The sequence below is a fragment of the Heteronotia binoei genome, chromosome 7 (assembly GCF_032191835.1).
Source record: "Heteronotia binoei isolate CCM8104 ecotype False Entrance Well chromosome 7, APGP_CSIRO_Hbin_v1, whole genome shotgun sequence".
NCBI classification, from domain to species: Eukaryota; Metazoa; Chordata; class Lepidosauria; order Squamata; family Gekkonidae; genus Heteronotia; species Heteronotia binoei.
Window position 1 is genome coordinate 39010456 of NC_083229.1, and position 12677 is coordinate 39023132.

Here is a 12677-nt window from a genome sequence, read left to right on the forward strand (position 1 = left end):
GCTGGTGACATCTTTTCCCTCTCCTCCATTGTCCTTCCCTATCCTGTGGGGGTAGTTAAGCTGAGAGACTGAATGACAGTCCAAGGTCACTCATGTGAGGTTTTTTTTTTTTTTAATGAAATTTTTATTAAGAAAAGATGGACATACAAAGAAAAGAAAGAATAAAGAACGAACAAATACAATCAACATTAATCATTCCAAACACCTTAGACGCTTGGGCGCGCCATACAGTCAAAAACACATCTAAGTCTAACTTCTACCACTACATCCCAATCATACACACTGGGGGATGGAGAGGATTTGAAAGGAAAAAAAAAATTCTAGCTACTCCATGTCGAAGCCTCTACTTTTGACCCATTTATAAATGGGGTCCCATTCCTCCTGACATTTTTGCACATTACCCTCTCTTAATCTTGTGGACATTAGATCAGATTCAGCGACTTCCAACAGCTTATTAATGAATTCGTCTCTGTTCGGGATTCTATCATTTTTCCAATACTTGGCATACAAAGTTCTAGCAATGGTAACTATATACAGTAACACTTTCAGTTTGGTCGTAGGCAAATTTTGCCTACAGATATTCAGAAGATACAATTCTGGCACATGCTTAACTTGTATTTTCAAGATTTTTTGAATCCAAATATTAACTTGAGCCCAATATTTCCTGGCTTCTTTGCATCGCCACCATATATGGAACAACGATCCTTCAACTTCTCGGCATTTCCAACATTTATTAGAGTATGTGGGGTAAATTTGAATTTTCTCCATATTTTTCATTAAAATTTTTGTCTTAGACACATTCAGTTTGAAACCAGATACTTCTCCAAATTCTCGTAGCCTTTGCTTCAGAGGGACTATCGAAGAGATGGGTTGTTCCAAGATAAATACTAAATCGTCCGCAAACGCCAAAGACTTAAATTCCACGTTATTAATTCTGGTTCCTTCAATTTTGTTGTCTTCTCTAATCTTCTTTATTAAAGGTTCTAACGTCTAGATAAAAAGCAATGGGGATAACGGGCATCCCTGTCTAGTGCCTTGTTGTATTTCTACTAAATCAGACATCACTCCATTAAAACTCACTCTCGCATTCTGCTTCGAGTAAATCGCTTCGACCATTCTGCGGTACCTATCACCACAACCAATCGCATCCAATGTCACTTTGGTGAAATTCCAATTAACATTGTCAAAAGCCTTTTCTGCATCCACAAAAATAGCAGCAAATTCTTTGTCCGGGTGATCTCTGTAATATTCAATCACATTTAAAAGTAGCCTCACATTCTGATTCATTAGTCCTCCTGGGACGAAACCTGTTTGATCCTCTTCGCCGCCGGGCCGCGCGCGGGCCTCCAGCGGGCAGCGCAGGCCTCTCCGCCGCCGGGCCGCGCAGGTGGGGAAGGCGGCGAGTGAGGGAGCCAGCGTCCCTGCGCGTGCGCACGGCGTTGTGGCGGGCCCCGTGCATGCGCAGAGCCCGCCACACCGCCGTGCGCACGTGCAGGGACGCTGGCTCCCTCACTCGCCGCCTTCCCCGCCCGCGTGCGCGGCCCGCCAGCTCCCCGCTGGCTAAACCGGGACTTCTAATGGTCCCGGTATAGCCAGCTCGGGAGGCGGGAATTGGGGGCCAGAACCGGGACTTTCCCGGGTGACCGGGACGGTCTGGCCACCCTAGCTGGTGACATCTTTTCCCTCTCCTCCATTGTCCTTCCCTATCCTGTGGGGGTAGTTAAGCTGAGAGACTGAATGACAGTCCAAGGTCACTCATGTGAGTTTTAATGGCAGAGTGGAGATTTAACCATGGGTCTCACAGATTCTAATCAGACAGTATAAGCATTACTACCATAGAGCAAAACTGGCATCCTATTTATTACAAAGAATTACGAGGGAAAGGAAGTTGATGGGACAAGGAGAAGAATAGCATAGAAGAAAGCGCAAATGGCCCTCTTAATTGCACTTGGAAATGAGTAAATTAGATCTTTGGACTATGTAAGAACTGTCCTGCTGTGTCAGGCTAAGGATTGCTGGTATATATCTGCAGCCTTGACCAGCCAGGTGCTTCTGGAGAATTGGCAACCAGGGCATGGAAACAGCCCTCTTGCTGCTGTGACTTAATTCTCAGGGCTATGTTGAACCTGAATAAGAAGGGTCCATTTATTTTCATTCCACAGTCCCTGCATGTTATAGTTAATATCCAAGAGATGTTTAAAACTCTGCTATATAAATCTGTAGAGCTGCTTACGATGGTGGATTCTTTTTTTCCTTAACCCAGTAATGTATGTGCTGTACAGTTGCATTTTAGCACAGTAAAATACTGTGAAGGCACCTCATAGAGGTGGCATTTGGAAGTATTCATAACCCGATGGTGGTTGCAATGTTCTTAAGACAGTAGGCTCCCACATGTTGGGATTTTGTTTTGGATTAAGCTCTTTACAGATAGTTTTTGTTGCTGGGTGGCGCATTCTAAATGACTTTACAGCAAGCCACACAACCACAGAAATAAATTTATTTAGGCAGATGAGGAATTTTCTTCTACTAGAGATGCAAACTGCCTGACATCTTTTTAAAAACTTTTCTAATGTTAGATTTTGTATATATGTACCCCTCATCTTTTTATTTCCTTGCTCAAGGACAAAATAAGTAACAGTAATAAGTTTTTATTTATAGGCGCCTATGCCTAGAGGCCCCTGGGCATTTTGACAAAAAATAAAGTAAAAACATATCTCCCCCCCCCCCCGCACACAAACAGGAGATTTTTGCCCAAATAAAGCTGAGATTTGGAAGAAAACAAAGTCTGTCGTTTTACCCTAACATATAATAACAGCCCAACAATAAATATCATTGTGCTGTTTGTGAGTGGAGGATAAGCAGGGAGAGAATAAATCTGATGATTAGAAAAATCTGTACTGTATCAATAGGAGGAAATAGATCATGGAAATCAAATGGGAACTAGAGACTTTCTGTGGTGGTAGAGTTTACCCAGACTGCCCTTGCCATTCCACAATCTCATCTGACTTTTGTTTACTGAACAAAGTCTTTATTAAAGATGCTTACATCGCTTTCTATTTTCATTGTTGTTGGAATCTTTCCATAATTTTCCTATAGATGCTCCTTCCCGATTCTTGGACTTCTACTGTTCTTGTCCTTCTTCTTGCCTCTCCCTCTCATCATATCCCAATATTCTTGTGGTGATGCTGTCTATACTGATAAAAGAGGGGATTTCGCCCTAGAAAATAAGACCCAATTCAGTAGTGTACAGTGTATTTGTATTATGTTGTACAATCTCCTGTCATCCAAAATGGTTTTTGATTGGGGGTTTGATCACTGGTTGAGCACTGGAGTGGGCATAGTAGAACAGTAGTGAGTTCCTTTAGGACCAGGGCTCAGAAAGCAAACCTGTATCATTTGACAGTTTTTAGTTCAAAATCAAAGCATTCAAGCTTGAAAAGGCAGTCTGAGGTGCCTGGCAGCAGATGGACAGAAGGTGGAAATGCTGGGAGGCTTGAGGGTTCAGAATAGGAACTGGTACCAAGACAGGGAAATATAGCAGGCTCATTAAGAAAGCAAACTAAAGGTAAAGTTAGTAGAAGTATCAGGGTATGCAGTTTACTCCATCTAGAGTTGTGTACATATGGAAGAGAGCCTCCTGTTCTTCAGCAGGGAGTTTGGGTAAGCTGGAACATTGCCATTTCCAGGTAAGGTTGAGACTCAAGCCTACTGAGAGTTGTTCCAGGGCATTTGTGGGGTCTTTGGTTCTAAGATACTTTACTTTTAGATAAACACTTGGAAAGTTTCTGGCAACTCCAGTGCTTCTCTTTATTTATGAGAGCTGTCTTTTCCTTGGCTGGAGCGGGTAGTGTGCAGCCTCAAGCAAACCATCACTTTCTTTTACTTGAACATATGGAGCCAACTTATACTGAATTGTACAGCTGACCATCTGGTTTAGCTTGTCTAAACTGGTGGCACTGAGAAGTCTTATTCAGTATTACTACCCTAATATCCTTTTTGTCAAAGATCCCCGAATGGTGAACCAAGGATCATTTGCTTGTATGGCATGTTCAGTACAAATGACTTATGGGCAAGGTTTAAAATGGATCTTCTTCGTGGTCTCTGTGCTTCACACTCATGGGATAAGGCGCCTGCGCTGATCTTGATCGGTATGTTAGAAAGCCTGGGATTTTTGCGCCTCGCTCCCAGCGGGCCTGCGCAGAGCTCCTACTGCGCGTGCCCACTGAGCGGGGCTCGGACATTCTGCCAGTTCTCTTCTGACCACCACGTCGAGCAGTTTGTTTCTTCGTTCTCTGGTCGGTACTTACCTTTATTAGAAACTTCTACACGTGTTTCCACTTTCCTGGTTCTTCGTTCCTTTTTTAAAAAAAGTTAGTTAGTTTAGTTAGATAGTTAGTCCCCTCTGGGGGATCCCCTCCTCCTTTTCGTCCCTCCCCACGCTTTTGCTTATGGAAAAGCGTTGGGGGTTTTTTAAACGCTGTACGTGTTGCAGCAACAAGATCACCCCTCTGGACGGACACTCACCGTGTCTTGTTTGCCTTGGAGAAGGTCATCGTGTGGACTCTTGTCAGCACTGTGCCAAGTTTTCTAAGCAAACAAGAAAAAAATCGAGCGATGTGTCTTTCGCCCGCCCTGATGGAATTGGCGCTCACACCGAGCAAGATGTCTTCTACGCCTTTGGCATTGACGGCGCTATCGACCACGACCCCGATAACTGATAGAGACTCTTTGAGCCAGTTGCCTTCCGATGTCGTTTGCCCCCCTAAATGTGCAGGCTCGGCATGTCGATTGGAATCCTCAACACCTGCCAAGAAAAGCAGGGAGGATAAGGGTTTGAAACCGGATAAGCCGAAGAAGCACGAGAAGGACAAAGTTAGTTGCAAGGAGTGCGTTTCTACCAGCCATGCTCCTTCACCGACCCCGAAGGGCTCGGAATCGGCTTTGATGGGGACCTCCACCATCATGCATGCTACACCATCCCATTGGGGAAGCACCCCGACACCGAGGCAGTTCACTCAGTCGGAACCAGGAGATCGATCTCATGCAGTGCACCTCCTCTTCGCGCTCAGGATCTCGAGGACCCAGCGACAGAAACACGCAATCCAAACAGGAGGCCCTGCAGCCATCGATGCCGGATAAACCACCGAAGGACCACCCCATCGACCGCAATGTCGATCGTTCATCCTTTCGACGGCCGCTACCGCCCCCAAATTGGGATCAACGCCAATGGGCTTATCTATATGGTGGTTACCCACGCAACCCGCCGTATGCCTGGTATCTGCCGAGAGAGTTGCCTGATTGGGACCAACATTCAGAGGCTTCTTGCAGGTCACATGTGTCGTATCGCTCCCTGCCCCGATGCAAGCCGTCAGCACCACCTTAAGCTACCACAGACAAGGGAAGAACATCGTCCGTGAAAAAGGGTGGAACCATCCCCCCCATCACCGCAGTTGGACAGACCACTCACACCACACCTCTCCGAGCACTTGGACGATGGAGGAACCTCGTCCAAGGTCGATTCCGATGAATCGGTCAAAAAATCACCGGCTGTACCTTCTCTGGACCTGCAGATTTCAGCCGACCTTCTGATTTCTCCCTCGGAGGACCTGAAATCATACGGAGAGTTGGTGAAGAGGATGGTCCAGACACTCTCCCTGCCTATTATTCAACCGCAACCAACAGTTGATGATACGGTGTTTGATATAATGCAGCGTGACACCTCTACTGCTATGGCATTGCCGGTCACAAAGGTAGTCCTCCAAACAGTCAAAGAACCCTGGGCAAAGCCGGCCTCCACTCCTATCTCGTTGTGCAGGTTTGACCACATGTATCCAGGAAAAGGGAGCCGAGTTTCTGTTCACCCACCCTAAGCCTAACTCGGTAGTGGTCCTGTCATCCTCAAAATCCAAGAAAATACACTCCACCCCCCCCCCCCCGACAAGGAGGGTAGAAAAATTGACAATGCAGGCAGAAAATTCTACTCTGCTTGAGCCCTGGGAATAAAGATCTCTAATTAGGAAACTTGCATGGCAAGATATCATTACTCCCTGTGGGATCCTGGACGACAAACGTGCCCAAATACAGAAGCTTCAGAAGGAAGATATGCTCCTGGCCAAGCAACAACTTGCAGCATCCAAACACATGGTAGATACGGCCTCTTAAACACTTACCTCGGCCATCACTCTACGCCACTCTATGCTTGGCTTCGGGCCACGGCTCTGCAACTGGACACCAGGGCTTATGTGGAGGACCTCCCCTTCGAGGGTGAAGGACTGTTCAGTTCTACTGCGGACTCTGTCTTACAAGAAATGGGTGAGTATTAAAACTTCTCAAAATCTAGGGGTACCATCAACCACCAGATCCTTCAAGCCCAAGCCCTGGCATAAACCCTGGAATAAGAGGCCGTTCCAGAAACGGTCATCTGATCAATCTTGGAAGCTGCTTTCCGCTTACTCTGGCAACAAGTCAGCATTTGACTGTAAGGGCAAGTTCTCTTCAGCGTCTACTCAGCAACCCAGGGCTAAGGGGTCTCGTAACCCCAAGCAGGGGCTATGACTATGTACTTTTCACTATCCCAGCCCCCCCTCCCCTTTCTTCTGGACCAACGTGCTTGTTCCCTTTCCTACCAGCGTGGCAGTGCATCACATCAGATCGTTGGGTGCTATCTATAATAAAGAAGGGGTATATGATAGAGTTCACTCAACTCCCAACCTCCTTGAAGTTTGTGATGACACCTCCCTCCCCGGCCCTCTTGGAAAAGGTGCAGAACCTGTTGCACAAGCAAGCGATAGAAAGAGTTCCTCCTTCTCAGAAGGGTCACGGGTTCTACTCCTGGTATTTTGCAGTTCCCAAGAAGGATAGGGGCATAAGGCCCATTATGGACGTCCGGGACTTGAACGACTTTATCGCCTACCAAAAATTTCACATGTCAACTTTGCAGAGCATCCTTCCTCTAATCTAGTAGGGAGACTGGATGGCCACGCTGGACTTACAGGATGCTTATTTCCATATTACCATCCACTCGGAGCATAGGAAATATCTCCGTTTTACTATTGGAGCAGACCACTTCCAATACAAAGCGCTCCCCTTTGAGCTTTCAATGGCCCCGAGAGTGTTTACCAAGACCATGGTGGTGGTTGCGACCTACCTACATCTCCAGGGCGTCGACATTTTTTCATACATTGACGACTGGCTGGTTGTAGCAGATTCGGAGGCTCTCCTCTGCCGACATTTAGAGATGACTCTGAACCTTCTAGCCACACTGGGCCTATGAATCAACCAAAAGAAGTCTTAGTTACTACCAGAAAAGAGAGTACAGTTCATCGGTGCAGTCTTGGACACCACACTCCACAAGGCCTTCCTTCCCAGACAGAGAGCAGATGACATCGTGTCTCTAGCGGAATTCCTACAACTACACAAAAAGGCACGGCCCTACAAATCCAGCATTTACTAGGAATTATGGCAGCGACGACCAGTGTTATTCTTTTTGCAAAGCTTCGCATGAGAACACTTCAGCTTTGGTTCCTGCGACACATTTGCAACTCCACAGACTCATCTGCGACAGTCCTGCAGATTCCCCACTCGGTCCTGAGGTCGTTGGACTGGTGGAAACAGAATACAAACCTGCTTCAGGGGGCACCATTCCATCGTCCCTCACCAGTAGTCACCATCGTGACAGATGCATCTCTTTGGGGATGGGGAGCTCATGCGGAGGGCCTTTGTGTCGGTGGCCCATGGCCCCCTTCCTTTGCTTGTCATCACATCAACTTCTTAGAGCTGCTGGCGATTCAGGCCTCTTATCAAGAACAGGGTAATAGAGATCCTAACAGACAACACAACAGCCCTCAGCAACGTGAACAGACAAAGGGGGACTGTGTCCAGGAAGCTCTGTGCCCTAGCTCTCGACATTTGGGAAGAGTGCATCTCCCTCCAGTCCTTTCTGGTGGGATCCCAGGGGAACTCAATGTGCAGGTGGACTCCCTCAGCAGGGGAGCAGCATAGGTGAACAAATGGGAAATCAACCAGACCTATCTGACTCCGGTCTTCAGCCATTGGGGTCAACCACAGGTGGATGTCTTCGCCACTCCGCAGAATTGGAAATGTCCTCTGTTCTGTTCCAGAAGTGGAGGGGATCTGGATTCTCTGGGGGATGGTCTCCTGTTCCCTTGGAACGAGCACTTTGTGTACCTGTTCCTCCCTCTTCCTCTGCTGAGTAGTCAACAAGATCTTGAAGGAGAACCCAGATTGCATTCTGATAACGCTGTGGTGGCCCCATCAGAGTTGGTTCCCTGTCGTTCTGGGACTAGCCAAAGGGGCCTTTCATCTCTTTCCAGTGGAACCCGACCTCCTGTTGGTCCAGGGGGGCTTGTTGTTACATCACAATGTTCCACACCTCAAATAGATGGCATGGAGAATCGGCAGGAGAGCCTGTCAGCAAGGGCCCGACATGTGCTACTAAATAGTCGAAAGCTATCTACACGCAGGGCCTATGCTTATAAGTGGACTAGGTTTAAGACTTTTGCTAGGGCTAGCGCAGCAAACTTGGCGAATGCGGGGCTATCCCTGTTTTTTGACTTTTTGCTCTCATTAGTGGACTGCGGCCTTAACTGCTCATCGTTTCATGTGTATCTGGCTGCCATATCTGCTAATCACAAGAACATTGACAACTGCTCTGTGTTTGCGCACCCACAGACAAAGTGTTTCTTGAAGGGATTGTTGCACCTTCACCCCCCCCCTCAATAAGGGATCCCTTTGAACCTTGGGACCTACCTTTAGTTTTGGATAAGCTCTTGGGTAGGCCTTTTGAACCCATGGCAAATTGCCCGTTGAACTTTTTGTCTTGGAAGACTGCCTTTGTCGCCATTACCTTTGCCAGAAGAGTTGGGGAACTCATGGTCCTACGGTGTGATCCTCCTTATTTGAGGTTTCATGAGGGTGGAGTCTCTCTTGTTCCGGATGTGGCCTTCCTTTCTAAGGTCGTTTCAGACTTTCACTTAAACTCGGAGATTGAGTTTCCGACCTTGTTTCCAACCCCTCTTCCTCCGAGGGAAGTGTGATGTGGTTGTGAAGCATGCTCTGTTCTTTCTGAGTCGAACCAAATGAGTGACCCTCATTTATTCGTCTCTATGCCACACCACAGAAGGGTCAGAAGATCTCCGCGCAACTGTTGTCTAAGTGGCTGACTGAAACAATCAAACTTTGCTATCTTCTAGCTAAGAGACCATTGCCTGGCCCTATCAGAGGTCACTCTACTAGAGCGTTAGCCACATCCACAGCCTTTCTCAGGGGTGCCTCTTTGAATGACATCTGTAAGACAGCGACATGGGTCTTGCCACATGTCTTCATGATGCACTATGCCCTAGATGTCCGTCACCACCAGAGGGCTCAGTTGGAACGTCTGGTCTTGCAAACGGCTTCTTCAGTTTGACCTCCAGCTTCCTCCTCCAGGTAGGTCTGCTTGCTATTCTCCCATGGGTGTGAAGAACAGAGACCACAAAGAAGATAAACAGATTGCTTACTTGTAACTGATGATCTTCAAGTGGTCATCTGTGCATTCACACCTCCTGCCCTCCTTCCCCACTGCTGTTGATCTGCCTGGACATAGTTTGTTTTGGACAGCGATCAGAAGGAACTGGCGGGATGTCCGAGCCCCACCCAGTGTGCATGTTCAGTAGGAACTCTGCGCAGGCCCGCTGGGAGCGGGGCCCGAAAATCCTGGGCTTTTTAATATACTGATCAAGATCGGTGCAGACGCCTTATCCCATGGGTGTAAATGCACAGATGACCACCTGAAGATCATCAGTTACAGGTAAACAACCTGTTTTTTTGCATCACTTGGTGCAAACCAGCTGCTCCATAATTTCTGTTTAAAGAATGGGATTCTTAAGTCATAACTATGCTGCAGCTGGTAGTTGTAGCTTGAATGCTTCAGTAATTGATCAATCGTTCTGGGTATGATGATCAAAAATTGCCTAGAAGCAGTTTTGAACTGGAAATGCTTTCCATGAATTTATGTTTCTCTTTTGCTAGACTTAAGGTAATAATGAGGCAACTCATCAAAAGATTGTGAAATTCAGCAAGTTAGAGATTATCCTTTAATGTGGATCTTTTACATTTTCTGAGCATCTAATCAAGTGATGGCAATGGAATTCACTTGTATATTATTGTAATAATAAGTTAGTGAGGCATGACTTTCTCTTCCTGTTGCAGTGTTAGCTATTCTTAGCAGGGCTGTGTTTTTTTCCCATATGATTGCTGAAATAGTTTGTAAGATTACCCAATAACATGTGTCAGACCAATTCATCTGCAGTTTCTTCATGAGTCCCCCCCCCCCTTTCTCCTTAAAATTGTCCTTAGTGTACTTGAGAATTCTGTGTAGTTTAAAATGCCTGTTGTATATATTTTAGTTGGTTCCTTGTCGTTTTGATAAGGTTGACCTGCTGTTTGTTCATATCCATAAACTGTTGGGAGTGTTCTCCTGGGACTGTCCCATTTGTGAGATATGGGCTGTTGGTTCCTTGTCGTTTTGATAAGGTTGGCCTCCTTTTTGTTCTGGAATCAGTTTAGTTCTTGTAAAATCATAAACATAACATCACAAATATAAAAGTCGTTATTTGTGAAGGGAAGGTTTAACTGCAGTTATTCAGCAGAACTGTGACGTGCTGTTTGGAGAACAGGAGAGGTGCCGGAAGATTGGAGGCAGGCTAATGTCCCCATCTTCAAGAAGGGGAAAAAAATGGATCCAGGTAATTACCAACCCATCAGTTTGACGTCTATACCTTGAAAAGTTTTAGAACAAATCATTACACAGTCGGTCCTGAAACATTTTGAAAGAATGAATGTGATTATTAAGAGCCAGCATGGTTTTCTCAAGAACAAGTCATGTCAGACTAACCTGATCTCTTTTTTTGAGAAATGACTACCTTGCTGGATCGGGGGAATGCTGTAGACATTGTTTATCTTGATTTCAGTAAGGCTTTTGATAAGGTTCCACATACTATCCTTGTTGACAAGTTGGTAAAATGTGGTTTGGATCCTGTTACCGTTAGGTGGATCTGTAACTGGTTGACATATCATACCCAAAGAGATTTTTTGAATGGTTCCTTATCCTCTTGGAGAGAAGTAACAAGTGGAGTGCCTCAAGGATCTGTCCTGGAACTTGTTTTGTTCAACGTCTTTATCAACGATTTGGTTGAAGGAATAGAGGGAATGCTTATTAAATTTGCAGATGATACTAAATTGGGAGGGGTTGCAAACACAGAAGAAGACAGTAAAAGGATACAGGATGACCTTGACAGGCTGGAAAACTGGGCTAAAACTAATAAAATAAATTTAAACAGGGGTAAATGTAAAGTTCTGCATTTAGGTAGGAAAAATCCAATGTATGGTTATAGGATGGGGGAGACTTGTCTTAGCAGTAGTATGTGCGGAAAGGATCTAGGAGTCTTAGTGGATTATACGCTGAACATGAGTCAACAGTGTGATGCGGTGGCTAAAAAGGCAAATGCAATTTTGGGCTGTATCAACAGAAGTATGGTGTCTAGATCACGGATGTGATGGTACCGCTTTACTCTGCTCTGGTAAGACCTCACCTGGAGTATTGTGTTCAGTTTTGGGCACCACAATTTAAGAAGGATATAGACAGGTCCAGAGGAGGGCGACGAAGATGGTGAGGGATCTGGAGACCAAGTCCTGTGAGGAAAGGTTGAAGGAGCTGGGGATGTTTAGCCTGGAGAGGAGACAGCTGAGAGGTGATATGATCACCATCTTCAAGTACTTGAAGGGCCGTCATATAGAGGATGGTGTGGAATTGTTTTCTGTGGCCCCAGAAGGTAGGACCAGAACCAATGGGTTGAAATTAAATCAAAAGAGTTTCCGGCTCAACATTAAGAACATAAGAGAAGCCATGTTAGATCAGGCCAATGGCCCATCCAGTCCAACACTCTGTGTCACACAGTGGCAAAAATTTATACGCACACACACACACACTGTGGCTAATAGCCACTGATGGACCTCTGCTCCATATTAGGAAGAACTTCCTGACCATTAGAGCGATTCCTCAGTGGAATAGGCTTTCTCAGGAGGTGGTGGGCTGTTCTTCCTTGGAGGTTTTTAAACAGAGGCTAGATGGCCATCTGACAGCAATGAAGATCCTGTGAATTTAGGGGGAGGGGTTTGTGAGTTTCCTGCATTGTGCAGGAGGTTGGACTAGATGACCCTAGAGGTCCCTTCCAACTCTATTATTCTATTATTCTATAAACTTATGCACTGTTCTCTTCTACCCAACTGGTAAAGGAAACAGAGGGTCTGTGTGGGCATAGCAATACTACATATTCACCTGTTCTGTTGCTCCCTTTTAGTATAGAACTTTGGGAACTAGTTCTGTGGTGGTTTCTGAGTACTTTTACCAAACTTCAGTTTCCAAAATGCTTTGAGAGAAGCCATGCCAGCTAAACCAGTGTCTACTTTGCAGGCTTTTTCAGTTTTATGTATTCTCTAATACGCTCTTCACAAATGCCTCCAAAAACCACAGTTCCTAGATTTTCCTGAACAGTATATTTGTGCAGATTTATCCTGAGTTATTCACATCTGCACTAAAAGCCAGTGATCAGTACTTTCTCTTGCCTTGCCAGAATTCTCCATAGCATTCTGTGGTTCTGCCTGTATTGCCTTCTGCT

General features: G+C 45.9%; 1 protein-coding gene across 1 annotated transcript in view; it reads left to right on the plus strand.

The window, feature by feature from the left end:
* STK3 (serine/threonine kinase 3) overlaps positions 1-12677 on the plus strand; it is a 175854-nt gene that overhangs the window by 89893 nt on the left and 73284 nt on the right. The window lies entirely within an intron of this gene.